The sequence below is a fragment of the Quercus robur genome, chromosome 10 (assembly GCF_932294415.1).
Source record: "Quercus robur chromosome 10, dhQueRobu3.1, whole genome shotgun sequence".
Classification (NCBI taxonomy): Eukaryota; Viridiplantae; Streptophyta; class Magnoliopsida; order Fagales; family Fagaceae; genus Quercus; species Quercus robur.
In genome coordinates, this window is record NC_065543.1 from 35,485,162 (window position 1) to 35,503,725 (window position 18,564).

The 18,564-nt window shown below is 33.2% G+C and overlaps 1 long non-coding RNA gene across 2 annotated transcripts in view; it reads right to left on the bottom strand.

The window, feature by feature from the left end:
• LOC126702309 (uncharacterized) overlaps window positions 1–18,564 on the bottom strand; it is a 30,786-nt gene that overhangs the window by 7,204 nt on the left and 5,018 nt on the right. Inside the window, exon 3 of one of the 2 annotated variants that reach the window (XR_007647720.1) lies at window positions 1,100–1,214. This is a non-coding gene — a long non-coding RNA (uncharacterized LOC126702309). Of the gene's footprint in view, window positions 1–1,099; window positions 1,225–18,564 lie in introns of both variants that reach the window. The other variant, XR_007647719.1, reaches the window with a different exon arrangement.

The window sequence follows — 18,564 nt, forward strand, 5'->3', positions numbered from 1 at the left end:
GAATAGTGATGTAATTTAGCTCAAGTAGGACTGTTTTCACTTTAAAAAATTACCTTCATCCTTGTTGGCGAGCTATAGTTATCAGAGGAAAAATGTTTGAGTTCTTGTGGGGACTGTAATTGCAATTTCTGGTAACTGCAATTTTTGTAAATGTGACTTTAAAAAAGGCAGCTAAAACCAGCTTTTTTTGTAGTATATACATAAAATTATATGCGACTTCTCTGATGTACGTATTAAACTTTAGTTGATTAGTTTTTTTTTTTTTTTTTTTTTTAATTTTAGATCTAGTGTTTTCATATTCTGAACAAGCTGGTTCTTTTATTAGCTAAATTTGGGCACAATCTTGTAATTCTAAAGTTGTATGGATGGAGGAAACTCCATCTCTCATTATCAGCTTAGTAGCTGAGGATGTATCCATTGTATATTTTGTTTTCTAAGAAAATAAAAACTCTAACTTCAATCTATTTATAAAAATAAAAATAAAATCTTCAAGTTAAATTTAAGATGATAGACATATTTAAAATTGAAAATCAAACTATTTATTAAAGCTTCCTTTCTAAAGAGTTTTTTTTTTTGGAAAATATTATAAAGAGTTTTTTTGGTTCTTAGAGATTGTCGAAAATTATTAATTTTGAAAAGTCTATAGGGAAAATTTTTATTTGTCTAGGATCTTATGTTGATTGCATCTATCAACTCAAAAGTTCTCTCTCCAGTTTTCTCCTATAACTCTATAATTAAAATTATGTTTGGTTGGAAGGATGGAAATATGAAAAGATGAAAAATATATTTAGGTTCTAAAAGTTTAGAATTTTTGGGATATAGATTGACCCTGATTAATTAATTCAATTATCCAAGTTGATTAATTAGGTCAAATTACATGCAGATCGTAGAGGCACCAACAAATCACCAAATAAACTAAATACAGCGGAAATTAAATTAACATGGTGATTTGTTGATGAATGGAGAAAACCTCTTGCAAAGCAAAAACTCCACTGGATGAATTTCAAGTCACCACTCCCAAGAATCCACTAATCAAAAATCAAACGGTTACAAGTATGAGGGATCTTACCACTACTCTGGTCTATCCCAAAATACTAACCTGCAGTTGAACCTTCGCTTCAATGTCCAATTGAACTTGATCTTGTAGTTGACTTCTTTGCATGCATGGATCTCAGTACGTGACTAACTCCAGCAACTTGATTGATTATTGTTGGCTGCAAAGTTCTTCACTTCAAAGTACGTTAAAGATCAGGAAGCACTTGGTTACAAAACTCTAAGGTACACAAAACACAATAGCTTCTCATAAAGTATATGAATTCTCTAATTGAGTCTATGTTTCCGTACTTGATGATTTTTAAAATAAGCCTTTTATATGACTAGGGCTGTAGAGAAAGAAACCATAATCATCCAAGTTATCACGGGACGAAATTCAGATCTGAGAATTTTGAATTTGTAAGTCTCAATAGATTGAGTTTGTGTCGAGCTTCCTCATTAAACCTTGATAGATGCTAGTGTCGAGCCTAGTGTCAAGTTTTAATGAAACGACTTTTCTTCACTTATTTCTTGGATCTATCTTCATGTTTTTAATGATACCACTTGTAAAGAAAACTTCACACACTTGTTACATTAAACCTAATTTTGATCTATCCAATTACAAGTAAAGTGCGTTTTGTCAAAGGATAAGCCAATACATAAAAAATATGACCCTAATAAGAATAATTGGCAAAACCGAGAACACAAACTTGTCTAGGTATAGATCATAGAGTCTATAGGGTATATTAGACAATACTCAAGGTTTTGCAAATCAGAATACAATAACAAAGAAGCTGCAAGTTCAAGAAAACAAAGTCTGATAGGTTCGACCAATCAAAGCTGTAGCTCAATCGATTGAAACTCGATTCTATAGAATTTTATTTAAAGCCCAACAGCTCATCAAAGAATAGGGTTTCAGTCCAAATTCACTAAGTATATAAAGAAAACCCTAATGCATGTTTTTCAAGTCTTGGAGAGCTACTCTTTTGAGATCTGAGAAATTTTGTGCCTTCTACTCTTTCAAGCATTTATTGGAAATCACATTCACACCATAAGTATCGGCAGAATCAAGTTGCAACCCAAGCTTCAAATATCAAGTGTACTGAAGATCATAGCGTGAACTAGACCTTCATGTTGGAGCAAATTCATCTCAGGGAAGTCTATTGGATTTAGAGCTAAGTTTGTTAACTTTAGTTAGGTTTACTTGTAGGATTATATCGCCTTAAAGAAAATTTTATGTGGCCCACATTTGAAGATGAAACTCATGTCTTAAGTTTCTTATTTCATGTCTTAAGTTTCCTATTTGTGAAAGTTACATTTTAGATATAACATCCTTTAGTAACTCTCAAATGGTGTAACCTATTTGGTTAATAAACACCATGAAGTTACAATTTTTAAGCTCCTTGATGGAAGGAGAGTTATGGAAATCTTCATCTAGAAGGGTCCCTAGTCTAGCCTATATATATATATATATATATATATATAGCTTGTGTTTCCATCAAAAGTATATGTGTGAGGTAAAGGCCATAGACTAGAAGACCCTTTTATATACACTATCATCATATAGTGAGTCTTCTTTTCTTCAAAGACTTAAACAACTATGGCTGGAGGTATGTGTATTTTATTCTGCAACTCTAAATTTATCTTACATTTGGTATCAGAGCCTCCTTCATGCTATGTTGTTTAGTAATTTTTCATTCATAGATTTTTCTATGATTTGGCTAAATTTCCAAGGAACATATGGGTCTAAGGATATAAAGTATTTGCATTGCATATTCTTTTGTGCTAGGACCTTTCAACTAAATTAACTATGACATCAAAATCTAACCTTTTAACTAATGTCAACAAACCCAGTTTTAAGAAGCATGGAATAGAATTAAGTTTTATGCCATGTATCTCATGTGTGGGTCATAGCATATAGTATTGAAGCCTATCACTGAAATAACTTTTACCATCATTTGGGCTAGATGGCTTTAATATGGGATAGTTTTCGAATATAAACGACTATCTATGGAAAATTATTCCTTTTGCATATGGCATTGGCCGAATGTTTCTGTGGAGATTATGATTGGCTTTTCAAATTTAAGCTTCCCATGAAAGTGAACATCTGTCATGATAATTGATATCTTTGCATATAGATTATTATGCTTCTTTGTTATTTAGAAGAACTTATCTTGTTTGACTTACATATAGTGTGCAGTAATTTTATAAAGTTTGTGACTATATATGGAAATTTAATCATTACATAGTTAAAATTTATGATATTTTTAGTGTATTTATAGTTTCTTACACTTGTCTTTAAATATCATTTTATGGTTTATTTTAATTGACAAATTTGACGTTTAGTTTATCTTTATGATGTCATTTGAAGGGATGAACATCAAAATGACTTGAGAATAGCCATAGCATCTTAAGCCATAATGATAATCACATCAAGTTAATTTTTATAATACATCATTAAGAATAAAGACATCTAAATTGTAATTCATTCATGAAAAGCAATAACTTGGCCCCATAGGGAGGTTATTATTTTTATGATTTAATTAGAATAATATGGTGAATTAGGCATTAAGAATATAATTTTCCTAGGCCCAAAGGTATGGAAAATTTTATTCTTATTGTTTATATTTACTAGTCTTATTAATAAAGTATTTTAGTAAATTCATGTGTGATGCACCTCTACCCATAGGAAAGTTGGAATTTACTACTAAATTGACATTGGTTGATTTAGAACTAAGGTCTATATTTCATAGCATTAAAGTTTATTTTTTTCTTGGTTATTGCAGCAATTCCTACTAACTCGACTATGAATGGTGGGAGCAATCTAATCGCTTAAGTTTAATGTTCATAAAATCCCATATTAAGAACATTAGGGGTTCTATCCCTCAATGTAATAAGGTTAAGGATTTTATGAAAGCCATTGAAGAATAGTTCATAAGATCTGATAAGGCTTTGGCAAGCATCTTGATGAAAAGGTTTTCAAGTAAAACATTTTACTATTCTAAGAATGTGCGTGAGCACATTATGGAAATGAGGGACATGGTTGCTCAACTTAAGTCCTTAGAAATTGAGATTTCTGAGTCATTCCTAGTTCATAAGATCTGCTAAGGCTTTGGCAAGCATCTTAATGAAAAGGTTTTCAAGTAAAACTTTTTACTATTCTAAGAATGTGCGTGAGCACATTATGGAAATGAGGGACATGGTTGCTCAACTTAAGTCCTTAGAAATTGAGATTTCTGAGTCATTCCTAGTTCATAAGATCTGCTAAGGCTTTGGCAAGCATCTTAATGAAAAAGTTTTCAAGTAAAACTTTTTACTATTCTAAGAATGTGCCTGAGCACATTATGGAAATGAGGGACATGGTTGCTCAACTTAAGTCCTTAGAAGTTGAGATTTCTGAGTCATTCCTAGTCCATTTCATATTGAATTCTCTCCCTTCTGAATTTGGTCCTTTCAAAATATCTTATAACACACATAAAAATAAATGGTCAGTAAATGAACTTTTGACTATGTGTGTTCAAGAGGAAGAGAGATTAAAACATGAGAAAGTTGAAAGTGCTCATTTGGCCACTCATGTTAAAGAAAATGCTAGGAAGGGTAAGAATGAAAATGCTAATTGTTTTTTCTGCAAGAAAGAAGGGCATATGAAGAAAGACTGCCTAAAGTACAAGAAATGGCTTGAAAAGAAAGGTAATCTCATTTCATTAGTGTGTCATGAATCTTTTTTTGTTGAAGCTCCAAATAATACATGGTGGGTTGACTCTGGTTCCACAATTCACATTGTCAACTCCATGCAGGGTTTTCTGAATCTAAGGAAGCCGAAAGGAAATGAACAATGCATCTATTCAGGAAATCGAATGTGTTCAAGGGTTGAGGGAGTTGGAACTTTTTGTCTGATTTTAAAAACTGGATATGTATTAGATTTAAATAATGTTTTCTATGTACCTTCATTTTCCAGAAACTTAATTTCCATTTCCAAACTTCTTGTTGTTGGTTATGGATTTTTATTTGAAAACTCAATTTTAAGTATTTTTAAAAATAAAGTTCATATTTGAGGTGCAACCTTAGTTGATAGTTTATTTAAAATTGATATTGACCCCAGTTTTGAATGCAATTATTTAAATATACATGTTAATGTTGGTATAAAGTGAAGCTTGATTAATGAGAATTTCTCTATGCTATGGCATAGGAGATTGGGACATATCTCCATAGAGAGAATTAAAAGATTGGTGAAAGATGGAGTTCTTAAAACTCTTGATTTTACTGATTTTGGTACTTGTGTGGACTACATTAAGGGTAAGCAGACCAATAAGAGCACTAAGGGTGCCAAGAGGAGCTCTGAAATTCTTGAAATCATACACATTGATATATGTGGACCATTTGCTACTCCTTGCCTAAATGGTCAGAGATATTTTATCTCATTCATTGATGACCATACAAGATATATGTATCTCTATCTTTTATATGATAAGGCTGAGGCACTAAATGCTTTCAAAACCTATAAGGCAGAAGTAGAGAAACAAAGAGAAAATAAAATTTAAATAATTAGATCAGATAGAGGTGAGGAGTATTATGGTAGGTACATAGAAAAGTGACAAATTCTAGGTCCATTTGCTAAGTTCCTTCAAGAAGAGGGCATCATTGCTCAATATACAATGCTAGGTACACCACAACAAATGGTGTTTCTGAAAGGAGGAATCGTACGCTTATGGATATAGTAAGGAGTATGATGAGTAACTCCAATATTCCTTTATCCTTATGGAGTGAAGCTTTAAAAACCGCTGTGTATATCTTAAATAGGGTTCCATCTAAGGTTGTTTCCAAAACACCTTTTGAATTATGGCATGGATGGAAGCCGAGTTTAAATCATTTGCACATATGGGGTTGTTCTATTGAAGTAAGGATTTATAATCCACATATAAAGAAACTAGACCTAAGGACAACTAGCGGATATTTTATTGGCTATGCAGTAAACTCCAAAGGGTTTAGGTTTTATTGTCCTTCTCACACTCCAAGAATAGTTGAGGCTAGAAATGCTAAATTTCTTGAGGACTTCGAGCTTAGTGGGAGTGCTTTTCCTAGAAGGATAGAGTTTGAGAAGGCACAAGACTTTATTGAACTACCCTCAAATGATATCCTTGAGGAGCAACAAACCCATCAAGAACAAGCTCATATTAAACCAACTACTGAAATTTCTGAAAATACAAGAGAAACAAAAGGTGTAAGAAGATCCTCAAGAATGAGGAAACCAACAATTACTAATGATTATATTGTATATCTCCAAGAGTCTAATTTTGATATCGAGCCTAAAGATGATCCAACTTCGTTTTCTCAAGCCATGAGTGATAGTAATTCCACACTTTGGTATAATGCCATGAAGGAAGAGATGGAGTCTATGGCTAAAAATCAAGTTTGGGATCTCGTTGAGTTGCCCAAGGAAGCAGTAGCTATTGGCTGCAAATGGGTTTATAAAACCAAAAGAAATGCTTTTGGTAACATTGAACAATATAAAGCTAGACTTGTAGCCAAAAGGTTTTTCTCAAAAAGAAGGCATTGATTACCATGAAACCTTCTCTCCGGTTTCTAAGAAGGATTCATTTAGAATAATCATGGCCTTAGTAGCTCATTTTGATTTAGAGTTACATCAAATGGATGTGAAAACGGCATTCTTGAATGGGGATCTAGAAGAGGCGGTATACATGGTCCAACCTCAAAGATTTTATGATGATAAAGACAGTCATTTGGTTTGCAAGTTAAAGAAATCTATATATGGGCTAAAGCAGGCCTCACAACAATGGTATATAAAGTTCCACAATGTTATCGCTTCATATGGATTTGTTGAGAACATTGTTGATCAATGTATATACCTTAAGGTCAGTGGGAGCAAATACATTTTCCTAGTCCTATATGTGGATGACAGTCTACTTGCAAGTAGTGATTTGGGCTTGTTACATGAGACAAAACAATTTCTCTCCCAAAACTTTGAGATGAAGGATTTAGGTGAAGCCTCATATGTCATTGGCATTGAGATTCATAGAGACAGATCACAAAGAGTGTTAGGACTATCTCAAAAGGCCTATATTGAAAAAATATTGAAGGGATTCCGAATGAAAGATTGTACACCTACAATAGCACACATTATGGAAGGAGACAAATTTAGTAAGAATCAATGTTCTCAAAATGATTTGAAGCGAGAGCAAATGAAGAACATACCATATGCATCTGCGGTAGGTAGCTTGATCAAGGAAGTCAATTCCATACCGTACCGGCCGGTATATAACATACCAGCTAGTGCACCAGTACAAGTACACCCCTTGTTTCGTATCGGAAAAAATACCGGCCGTAATGGCAAAATCTGGTTGTTTCAGCCAGTAAAGATGTTTTGGACCGGTACAAAAAAGAAGAAAAAGAAAAAGAAAAGGAAGAAGAAGATGAGAAAAAAGCCCAACATCAAAATGAACAGATTACAGATGGTAGCAAACCCACGGATTGGGTCTTCATGGAGAGCAACTACCTGTTTGCTGGATCTATTCTTCAGAAAAGAAAAAGTGAGAAAGGGAGAGAAAGAGGTAGAGCAAGTGAAGGTTGAAGCTGTGAGAGAGAAATAATTTGTTGCTTTACTCTGTGTTTGAAAAACTGGGGAAGACGAAGTGTAGTAAAGACTGAAAGTGAGAAAAAGGAGATGGAGACTGAGAAGCATACGTTGAGACTGAAAACCATAGACTTCAGATAGAGGCAGCAATGAGAGTATGAGACAGAGGAGAATGCAAATTTGTACTGTAGGCTTTTATAAGGAGGTTGACCTAATAATGGACGGTACAAATTGGTTCGAGGGTTTTAAAGTTGCTTCTACACCATTTGATCTATTTTTTGTTAACTGTGTTTGGCTACGCGAATAGGTGGGGGCTATTTGTTCAGAACTCATATTAGAGATATAGATTATCTCTGCTAATATATATATATATATATATAGACTTCGGCTAATATATATATATATATATATATCAAAGATAATTTATAGATTATCTTTGCTAATATATATATAATTTATAATTTATATCTTTGCTAGATAATTTTTTTTTTTTTAACTTTAAACTTATAAATTTTCTTTGCTAATATATATATATATATATAAATAATTATTATTATGGTCCTAATGAGTGTGTGTCTATATATATATATATATATATAATAGTGGTAAAACCAAAACGGTACACTAGTATTGACCGATATCCGAAATATATCGTACCATTGGCCAAACCGGTACAACTCCGGTACGGTATTGACTTCCTTGAGCTTGATGTATGCATAGGTCTGCACAAGGCCTGATATCAGGCTTACAGTGGGGTTATTAGGTCGATATCAAAATAACCCTAGTTTGGATCATTGGAAAGCTACGAAAAAGGTTATGAGGTACTTGCAAGGTACCAAGGATCACAAGTTGACTTATAGACATACTAATCAATTGAAGGTGATTGGTTATTTAGATTCAGATTTTGCTGGGTGTGTAGACACAAGAAAGTCTACTTCAGGATATATTTTCCTTCTTTCTAGAGGAGCTATATCTTGGAGAAGTACTAAGAAAACACTTGTTGCTTCGTCTACCATGGAGGCAGAATTTGTTGCATGCTATGAAGCAACAACACTGGCATTATGGTTAAGAAATTTTATCATAGGTCTCAAGATTGTCGATTCTATATCGAGACCTCTAAAGATTTTTTGTGACAATTCGGTTGCAATTTTCTTCTCTAAGAATAATAAAAGTGGAAGCCGAAGTAAGCATATAGACATAAAGTACCTCAAGGTTAGAGAGAATGTTAAGAAACAAAAGGTGTCCATCGAGAATATTAGTACTAAGCTAATGATTGTTGATCCCATGACTAAAGGTTTGCCGACCAAACCATATAAGGACCACGTGGAACATATGGGACTTAATAACTTATTTGATGTTTAATTTATCTTTAGTTGTCTTGTATTTGGGACACATATTTGCTTATTCTTAGAGAATAAAATATAATATATATTTTGTGCACATAAAGTATATATATAAAGTTTATTTAATCCATGGGGATAAATAAAGGACAATATATCTGTGGGGATGCTTAGAGGAGGACCCGAATGGCTAATAGGTAGTCCATTCATAAAGAATTAATGGCCCATAAAGTACTCATGTAAGGATTACATTACATTGTAATACATGGAAGGAAATACTCGTTATAATTGAGGGGATTACCGCCATGATTCATGTATTGGATTCTTTAATTGAGTGGGAGCATGTCACAACTAGTGACATGGATAATATCGTGGCTATAGCATAATGATAAGCACTTATTGAGTTATTTAAATTTCATGTGGGCCAAGTGAGAGAATGTAGGATTATATCTCCTTAAAAAAAAATTTATGTGGCCCACATTTGAAGATGAAACTCATGTCTTAAGTTTCTTATTTCATGTCTTAAGTTTCCTATTTGTGAAAGTTACATTTTAGATATAACATCCTTTAGTAACTCTCAAATGGTGTAACCCATTTGATTAATAAACACCATGAAGTTACAATTTTTAAGCTCCTTGATGGAAGGAGAGTTATGATAATCTTCATCTAAAAGGGTCCCTAGTCTAGCCTATATATAGCCTGTGTTTCCATCAAAAGGATATGTGTGAGGTAATTAAAGGTCATAGACTAGAAGACCCTTTTATATACACTACCATCATATAGTGAGTCTTCTTTTCTTCAAAGACTTAAACAACTATGGCTGGAGGTATGTGTTTTTTATTCCGCAACTCTAAATTTATCTTACATTACTACGAATTAAATATTCTGACTATAAATCTCTATTTGATAGTAGATTGTTCTTCTTGGGTTGGTCCTCCTAGATTTTTTTACCTTGAAACTAGTTTGTTTAATTTGTTTTCATGAATTATCATATCTTGTGTTATTTAATTTTCTATTGTGCATGATATGTTTGATTATTTTTTAACTTAAGGCTTGCATAATTAATCTAATTAACAACTTGGCCTTAAAATTGGTTAAACAATGTTTGTCTCAAGGGTCTAAAAACTAACATTATTTGTTTTATGCTAGTAGGAAAATGTATGGAAAAGTGATTTCTTTTCTTTTGTACCTATTGGGTTTATGATGCTGACACCTTTGAAAAGATGGTTGAATTATTATGTATAGTAGTTGTGTGTAAGTATTTGGTTCATTGGGTAATTGTTGAAGTGTAGTTAAGTCAGTACATCCTTACGTCTTCTCAAAACACACACAAAAAGTACATCCTTATGGACCCAAATTTGGGAAGATAAGTTTTTGGTAGGTTTTGGCAGAATTCATCGAGGCATCTTATTTTACTTCCCTTGTGAACCAAATCAAGGAAAAATCATATTTTTTATTTCATTTTTCTTTCTTAAGTTTTCCATCCGCCCCTTTACTCCAACTAAATACAGTGTAAGAGTTTTCAAGTCCTAGGTGTGTCAACAAAAGTACATCAAGTTCCCTTTGTTTTCTAAATAAGACTCTCCGTTTGTTTTGTATGGCCATTAATGTTTCTTTGAATTTTAGCATCTATCATTATCGTCAGAGCCAATCTTTGTAGCCTTATTTTAGCCCACATCACTGTCTCCATATGGCAGCAACTTCCAATCACCACTTGATGCAACAACTTTTCAGTACAGCCAACAAGGTGTGGTTAATCCATCTTCCCTATAATTTTTAGCATGAACAAAGCCAAACTTACATGGGAAATACTAAAAACTGAATTCCAAGGCTCTAGCAAGGTTAATTGTGTTAAACTAGGAATTTAATGGAGAGAATTTGACAATTTGGCAATGAAAAGTCTAGGAGGAAATTGTTCATTTATCTAGAAAACTCTCTATACATTTAGGTTCTAATCTCAACTGCATGTCTTATAATTAAATCAATGTATACAAATTGATGCAGGGCATTAACAATATCTTTATAAATGTTTCAGTTAGGTTCTAAGACTTTAGGAATTAATGTATTAGAACTTCAATTTATAATGTGTTGGCAAACCATGATCAAAATATAGAGTCTAAATTTAGGCTTGCTCAAAGTGTGTTTTCTTGTAAAATTGGAATCAAGTGATTGCAGAAATTATTAGACTAAATTTGCAAGGCTCGATCGATTGAAAATTAGACTTAATCGATCGAATCTCATGCAGATTTATTTTCCTACATAAATTTCAATTCAGCCTAAGCCCATTTGACATGTAGGGTTTTGTGCTTTACTTTAAGTATAAAAGGAAAAACTCTAGCTACGTTTTAGAAGTCTTTGAAGAGTTGTGTGTTGAATCTTTTGTGAGATCTAGAGATGTTTACCTTCATACACACACTTAGGGTTATCAAGATCAAGATTTGTGTCAAGAACTTAATAATCTCTTCAGTTGCTGCTTAAAGAACTTAAAGAAGATATGAAACCTTTGAGTGAGGTCTCAAAGTCACAAGTAGGAGAACTTGTGGTTGCAATGGATCAAAGAAAGAAGTAGTCCATGGACTCGGAGCTGTCACGTGGTCACAGTAGTAATTTTTCTACTCAATGTAGTAATAGGATGTTAGTAGTCTAAGTCTTATTGTACAAACTTCAATTCTTTTATAGTGGATCTGTTTTACCTTAAAAATAGCTAGGTTGAATCCTCCCCAGGTTTTTTATCAGTTAGGTTTTCCTGCATTATCACATCGTTGTGTTCTTTATATTTCCGCATTATTTACATGATATGATTTTATTGTGTTAACCTACGACTGAATAATATATCTAAGTAATCACTTGAGTAAATATCTAGGTTAAAAAACTTGTGTTAAGGAGTCTAAAAACGTACAAGTGGTATCAGAGCAGGTTAGCTCTTATGTTTTTAGATCTTTTGATTTAAGAATTGATTCTTGACCCTTGTTGTTATGGAACACAGTCACTCTCTTGTGATCCCACCTCACTTTGATGGAAACAACTATGCCTATTGGAAAATAAGGATAAAAGCATTCTTCAAATCTATTGATGAAAGAGTTTGGAATTTCATTGAATACGGATGGGAGAAATCGACTACTCCTATAAGTAAGTGGTCAACTTCTCTTGTTGAGGTTTATAGGAGTAGTGCAAAATTTCATGGTTTATTCTTTCCAGTTTTTATTCATAGGATTTTGTTGGACTTAGGTTTAGAGGACTTTCCTGCATTCGAGCCTGTCCATATCATAGCTCCTATAGGTGCCACCTTTCTTAGGTAAAGAGTAGCTCAGTTGAAAGCTAGCTCTAAGCACCCTAGAGTTGAGTCTTCTATAGGTTATGCATCTAGGCCTCTTTCTTTTGGTGACCCTACTGTTGAAGAGTATGTAGAACCTACAGTTGCTGTGGATCCTCCACCTTCTTCATCGAGCGACTCGTCCTTGCGAAGCATGCTGGATACAGTTATGACCGTTTAGGCAGTGCATTGACAGATTTTGTTGGATGTGCTCACTGAGCTTCAAGCTTTATGAGCAAATTTGGCAGGTGTTAGAGGTTCTACTCCACTAGCTCCACCTTTTGATGGAAATTCTTGATTGCCCTTTAGCAATTTGTCACAAAAAGGGGAAGTACATATATATGGAGATATGGGGAGATTGGAGATGATAGATTGTATCTAGGAGCTTTACATGATGTATTTTTGGTTTTGGCTTTATGATGTATTCATTTTGGATTTGATGTATTTATTTTTATGGGTTGTATATGTTAGGGGGAGAACATTATGCTTTATGTTTTTGTTTCTTTCTTTGTTTCTTGTTTCACATATGGTACATTTGATTATTGATTTATATTTATGAGGTTATTTATGATATATGTCTTTTATTTTATGTTTTGTAAAATCAAGAAGTTTAGTTTGTTTTACTTGTATTTTCATCACATGCATTTATGTGTTTGTTGAGTGTTTCAAGAATCCATAGGTTAATTCAGTCATGGCTGCTGTCTACTTTAACAACTGGTAGATAGTAGTTAGGTTGAATGGTATTTAGGGCATTTGAAATTTGAATGAGCTGTTTTTATCTTTGAGCATTTTACTTTTGTGATGTGTTTTGTCACGGATTGCCAAATGGGGAGTTTGTTAAGTTTTAAGAATTTAGGAACTAATGTATTAGAACTTCAATTTGTAATGTGTTGGCAAACCATGATCAAAATATAGAGCCTAGGTTTAGGCTTGCTCAAAGTGTGTTTTCTTGTAAAATTGGAATCGAGTGGTTACAAAAATTATTGGACTAAATTTGCAAGGCTCGATCGCTCGAAAATTAGACTCGATCGATCGAATCTCGTGCAGATTTATTTTTCTGTAGAAATTCCAATTCAGCCCAAGCTCATTTGACGTATAGGGTTCTGTGTTTTACTCTAAGTATAAAAGGAAAAACTCTAGCTACGTTTTAGAAGTCTTTGAAGAGTTGTGTGTTGAATCTTTTGTGAGATCTAGAGGTGTTTACCTTCATACACACACTTAGGGTCATCAAGATCAAGATTCGTGTCAAGAACTTGATGATCTCTTCAGTTGCTGCTTAAAGAACTTAAAGAAGATCTGAAACCTTTGAGTGGAGTCTCAAAGTCACAAGTAGGAGAACTTATGGTTGCAGTGGATCAAAGAAAGAAGTAGTTCGTGGACTTAGAGCTGTCATGTGATCGTGGTAGTAAGTTTTCTACTCAAGGTAGAATAGGATGTTAGTGGTCTAAGTTTTATTGTACAAACTTCAATTCTTTCATAGTGGATTTGTTTTACTTTAAGGATAACTAGGTTAAATCCTCTCCAAGTTTTTTACCGGTTAGGCTTTCCTGAGTTATCATATCGTTGTGTTCTTTATATTTTTGCATTATTTACATGATATGATTTTATTGTGTTAACTTAGGACTGAATAATTTATCTAAGTAATCACGTGTCTAAATAACTAGGTTAAACAACTTGTGTTAAGGGTCTAAAAATGTACAGTTTCTAAAACAATATTTATAATAAAGATTATGTGACAAATAATTTCATTCATAAGGGATCAAATTTGTGTTGTTAGATATCCTTGAATGAACCTAGAATCGTACCAGCTTTGACTACTGCAATGCCAACTTAGTGTGCTTTATGACAAAATTATGATTAAAACATATTTAAATATGAAAGTTGGAAAACAAATTTCAATTCTATAATTGTAACTTGTAACATTTTGTAGATGGTATAAGTACTGCTACCGCTGTGGTACTGGTACCTATAATGTAGAATCCCACCATAGCAATATTCACAAAATATTAATAAGGGAGCAGAAGTACGGGAAAAAGAAATGAGAGTACATTCGCTGTAGCAACAACTCTATTTATAGCATTCATATAAAAAACAAATGAAGCTTATTAATAGACAAGAGAACTATTGAATAACAAAAAAGAGCAATAAAGCATCCACTGTATGTTAGAATTTAGATTGGCGATATCCAATGATAGTGTAATATTGTAATATGGAAAAAGGTTGTAATGTGTTGGTTAAATGCTGAAGAACAAGACATATTTGTTTAAAAGGAGACTAGGAAAGTTTACCCTACATATAAATTGTTGGGGGAGAATATATATTAGGGAGAGTACTCTAATTGAGTAGTTAATTTAATGTATAGAGACGCACTTAATTCAAGAGGTTTAAACTTAATGGATATGAGCTTAACTATGTTATGTTAACCATTAATTCTTCTTATCATTATTTAATGTAGAACTTCACTTACACTTTTATACCCAACAACTCCCTCTCACATGTAAGTCTCTTTCTCTCTGTGAGTTTCAAGACCTCTCTGTGGGTCATGAACAATTCCTACTTGCTCCATCTTCCCATAATGGCTTTTTTCTTCATCAATTTGTCATTTGTGGGCCTCTTGTACGCTATCCATGAGAGCCATGTGTCAATTCCACATGCTCATCCATGGGAAACTGGCCTACAATTCAATGTCCATGGGAACCTTGCGCCACACCATGATCTAGCACCATTGGCAATACTTTCTTTGTTGGGTCTTTTTTCAGGATTGTTTGTGTGGGCTTTTATGGGCTTGTTTGGTGCAATATACCATCTCTGCTTCAATTACGAAAGGGACCCGTCCCTACTTCATATGCAAAAGGGCTCCAAGTACACGCACCCCCGTCCCTGCTCCAACTACAAAATGAACCTTAATAACCTTGTCACTTTTGCCACACATCACCATAAGCTCTAATATCACTTGTTGGGGAGATAACATCTTGGGGAGATTCCAATTGAGTAGTTAATATAATATATAAAGATAACCTTAACCTAAAAGGCCTAAACTCAATACGTATGAGCTCAATTGTGTTATATTAATCACTTATTCTTCTTATCATTATTCAATGTAAGACTTCACTCACACATCCAACATAAATACTTATGGGTACATAATTTTGAGGCCATATCACTGTGTGACATTGAGAGCTTTTCCCTCGTTTCAAACCATAGAACCCATTATTCTAGTTCTTGATCTTGCACCCCTATGACGTATCTTTGATAAAAACCTAGAGAAACCATGTAATACTAAAACCACAGAATATATTCCTAACCTTGCATCAATGCATAAAATGTGATCCTAGAGTTTTGGAACGAAGTAAACGTACAATTTGTGAAGGGATTCATATAGATGAAGCCTAAAGGTACTGGAGTTACTATGATGATGTCAACTAATTTTTTTTTGGGGGGTTAGCAAAGTATAATGAAAAAGGTTTTATGAGAAGTATGTAAACTCCGTATATAGTAAACTAGCCTATGCGCGTGTATATTATAAGTTCAATTTGAAATATTTGATAAGAAATTATTTTTATGACAAATTTATAATTCTCATTAAATATTATAATATTTGAGAAATAAGATTGAATTATAATATTTGAAAAATGTCAAATATAAACTTTTAAGATTAATATAATTTAGAATATGAACCTATTTGTTATGGTCAAATTTTTATGCTTGGCATAATTCAAGTCAAAACACACTTTTATGTATTTGAGACTAAGTTTTAAGTGTATCTAAATATGAACAAGTGGAACATATTGAAGACACAAGAGCACTACTTAAGAATTGTTGAATCTACTGCCATGATACCAAGTTTGACTACACTCAACCGATCAAGATTTATTAAATCTCTATACTACCTCGATACCTCTCAATCTATTGAACTACTTGATTTCAAAATTTGGCAAAAACATTTTAATTTAAACCAATGGTATTTGTGGGTTTGAGTAATCCTAGTTGGAGAGCCTATTTAAAGGCCCATTATTAAGCCCCACTTTAAATAAGGTTGTAGAGGTAGAAAACCTAAGGCTTTCATATTGAAGCCCTAGACTCCACTTATTGAACCGGTGAGATCATAAAAATTATAAATGAATAAAATAAATAAATAAATAAAAAAGAGATACTATTGTGACTCCTATGCGCCTTTGGGTTTTGCACCAAATAAAGTCTTTGACACCAACAGTTGAAGATCTTATTACTGTTTTTGTGTGAAGATCCTGCAACAATCAAGGATTGTTGTAGGGAATTAGTCACGGACAGTGGCGTGCAAAGAAGAAGTTTGCTGCAATAAGTAGTCCGATTAGGCTTAAATCTGAGCTTCATTATAGATCAGTAGGTTCTATTGTAGGTAGGTACTTCAGAATAGGGTAAAACTCCTTATGCTTGTTACATATATTTTTGTTAGTAGATTCTTTGAGAGTGGTAACTTGAAACTCACCCGATAAGATTTTTCTTGCAAAGGTATTTTGCATTGTGATCAAACCGCATGTCAAACTTATTTTCTGTTGCACTTAACTTCAGTTTAGTGATATGATTGTGTCTTAATTGGTTTTGCATGTAATTGGACTAATTAATCAACTTAGGTAATTGATTAATTAATTAAGGTCAATTTCTTTAATTCAACACTATTGTAATATTTTTTTTCGTAAATTGACAAATATTTAATTACTTTTCCAACTTAAGAATATAATTATTATTTTTATAGTCATTGTGTGTTAAATTGTTTATGGATTTTGTTTGAATTTGTTTTATTCTTTAAGAATGCATCACATGGTATAATCTTAGGCAATTCGACTACTAGAGATGTTAAACAAACTAAAATGACAATTCATCAAACTTATAGAGTGTAAATTATATTTTTGCATGTGTGTATAGAGAGAGAGAGAGAGAGAGAGAGAGAGAGAGAAGCATACAAATTTTTTTGAACCTCATTAATTTATATTTTGAAATGAATGCTAAACTTTGATGAGGCTGAAGCTTAAATGAAAATATATTATACAATGCGCCACAAGCTACTATAGTTGAGGTTTATGCTTTTATATATATATATATATATATATATATATATGCTTATTGGAAGGTTCACATAAAAGCGTTCTCAAATCCATGGAAGAAGAGTTAAGGTTGTTAGTAGAAAAGAGTTTTTAACCAAAACAAAACCCCCAGTAGAAAAATGGCCCAATATGAACTTATTGAAGCCAACAATAGTAAAGGCATCAATGTCATCTTTTTGGCAGTTTGAAAAGAGGAATTCAAGAGAATATCCATGAGTGAAACAATCAAAGGGGCAAGGGTTGTCTTGGAAATAACTTATGAGAGAACAAAGACTGCGGGAAACTAAAAGCTATAAATGTCTCTAGATTCTAGGAGATTAGGAAATTCACGAGATCTCTGCATGAGAGGTTTCATCCCAAGGTAACTACCATTAGCATGATCTTTGACACTGTCAAGATTGAGGGCTAAACTGGTTCACTTCAAACATATAAATTCTGCTTACCTCAGTCTAAGAAAAACAATTCCTGCCTTAAAATAGTCAGGGAAGAAGAGAGTGATACCTTTGATGAGGACTGGTTGAACGATGATGACCTAGCCTTGTTTGCTATGAAGTTTAGAAAGTTCTTTATGCCTAGGCTGAATAATTACTTTAAAAAAGTAAATCCTTTAGACCTATTAATAAGCCCAAGAATGGATCCAATCGCAATTCTCGAAATGACAAGGACTTTAAGGCTAAGAATGAGAAAAACACAAATGCACAAAGTGAAATGAGTGTTCTAGTTTAGGGCATATTCGAAGCAAGTGTCTAAACTTTTTAAGGTCAAAAGGAAATGCAATTGATGTGACATTGTGTGATGAGTTTAAAAGTGAGGGATTAGATGATTCACCTAATGAGAGTAAAAGTTACCTAGTGTTGGCTAATTGCATGACAAATTTGGTTGTAATCTTTACAAAAATTTACTTGTAATGACAAGGCTCAATGTAATTTTTTTTCAATGTCAATTGTAATCATTTAGTGCAGTCAAAGATGATTACAAGTCTGGAGAGAAATGAGAGTAGTGTCGTCCCTGACAAGGGAGCGGAATGGCAAGAGAGTTGAGAGCAGTGCCATACCTGATAGAAGAGCTCCGACAAGCCAAGTCCCAACATCAATGAGGTGCAAATCAACCAGATTAGCAAGACAAATGAGGAATCACCAACGAGAGACTGTATATATCTTTTCCCTTTTTTTTCAATTTTTTTCTCCTCCATGTCAAGACCGT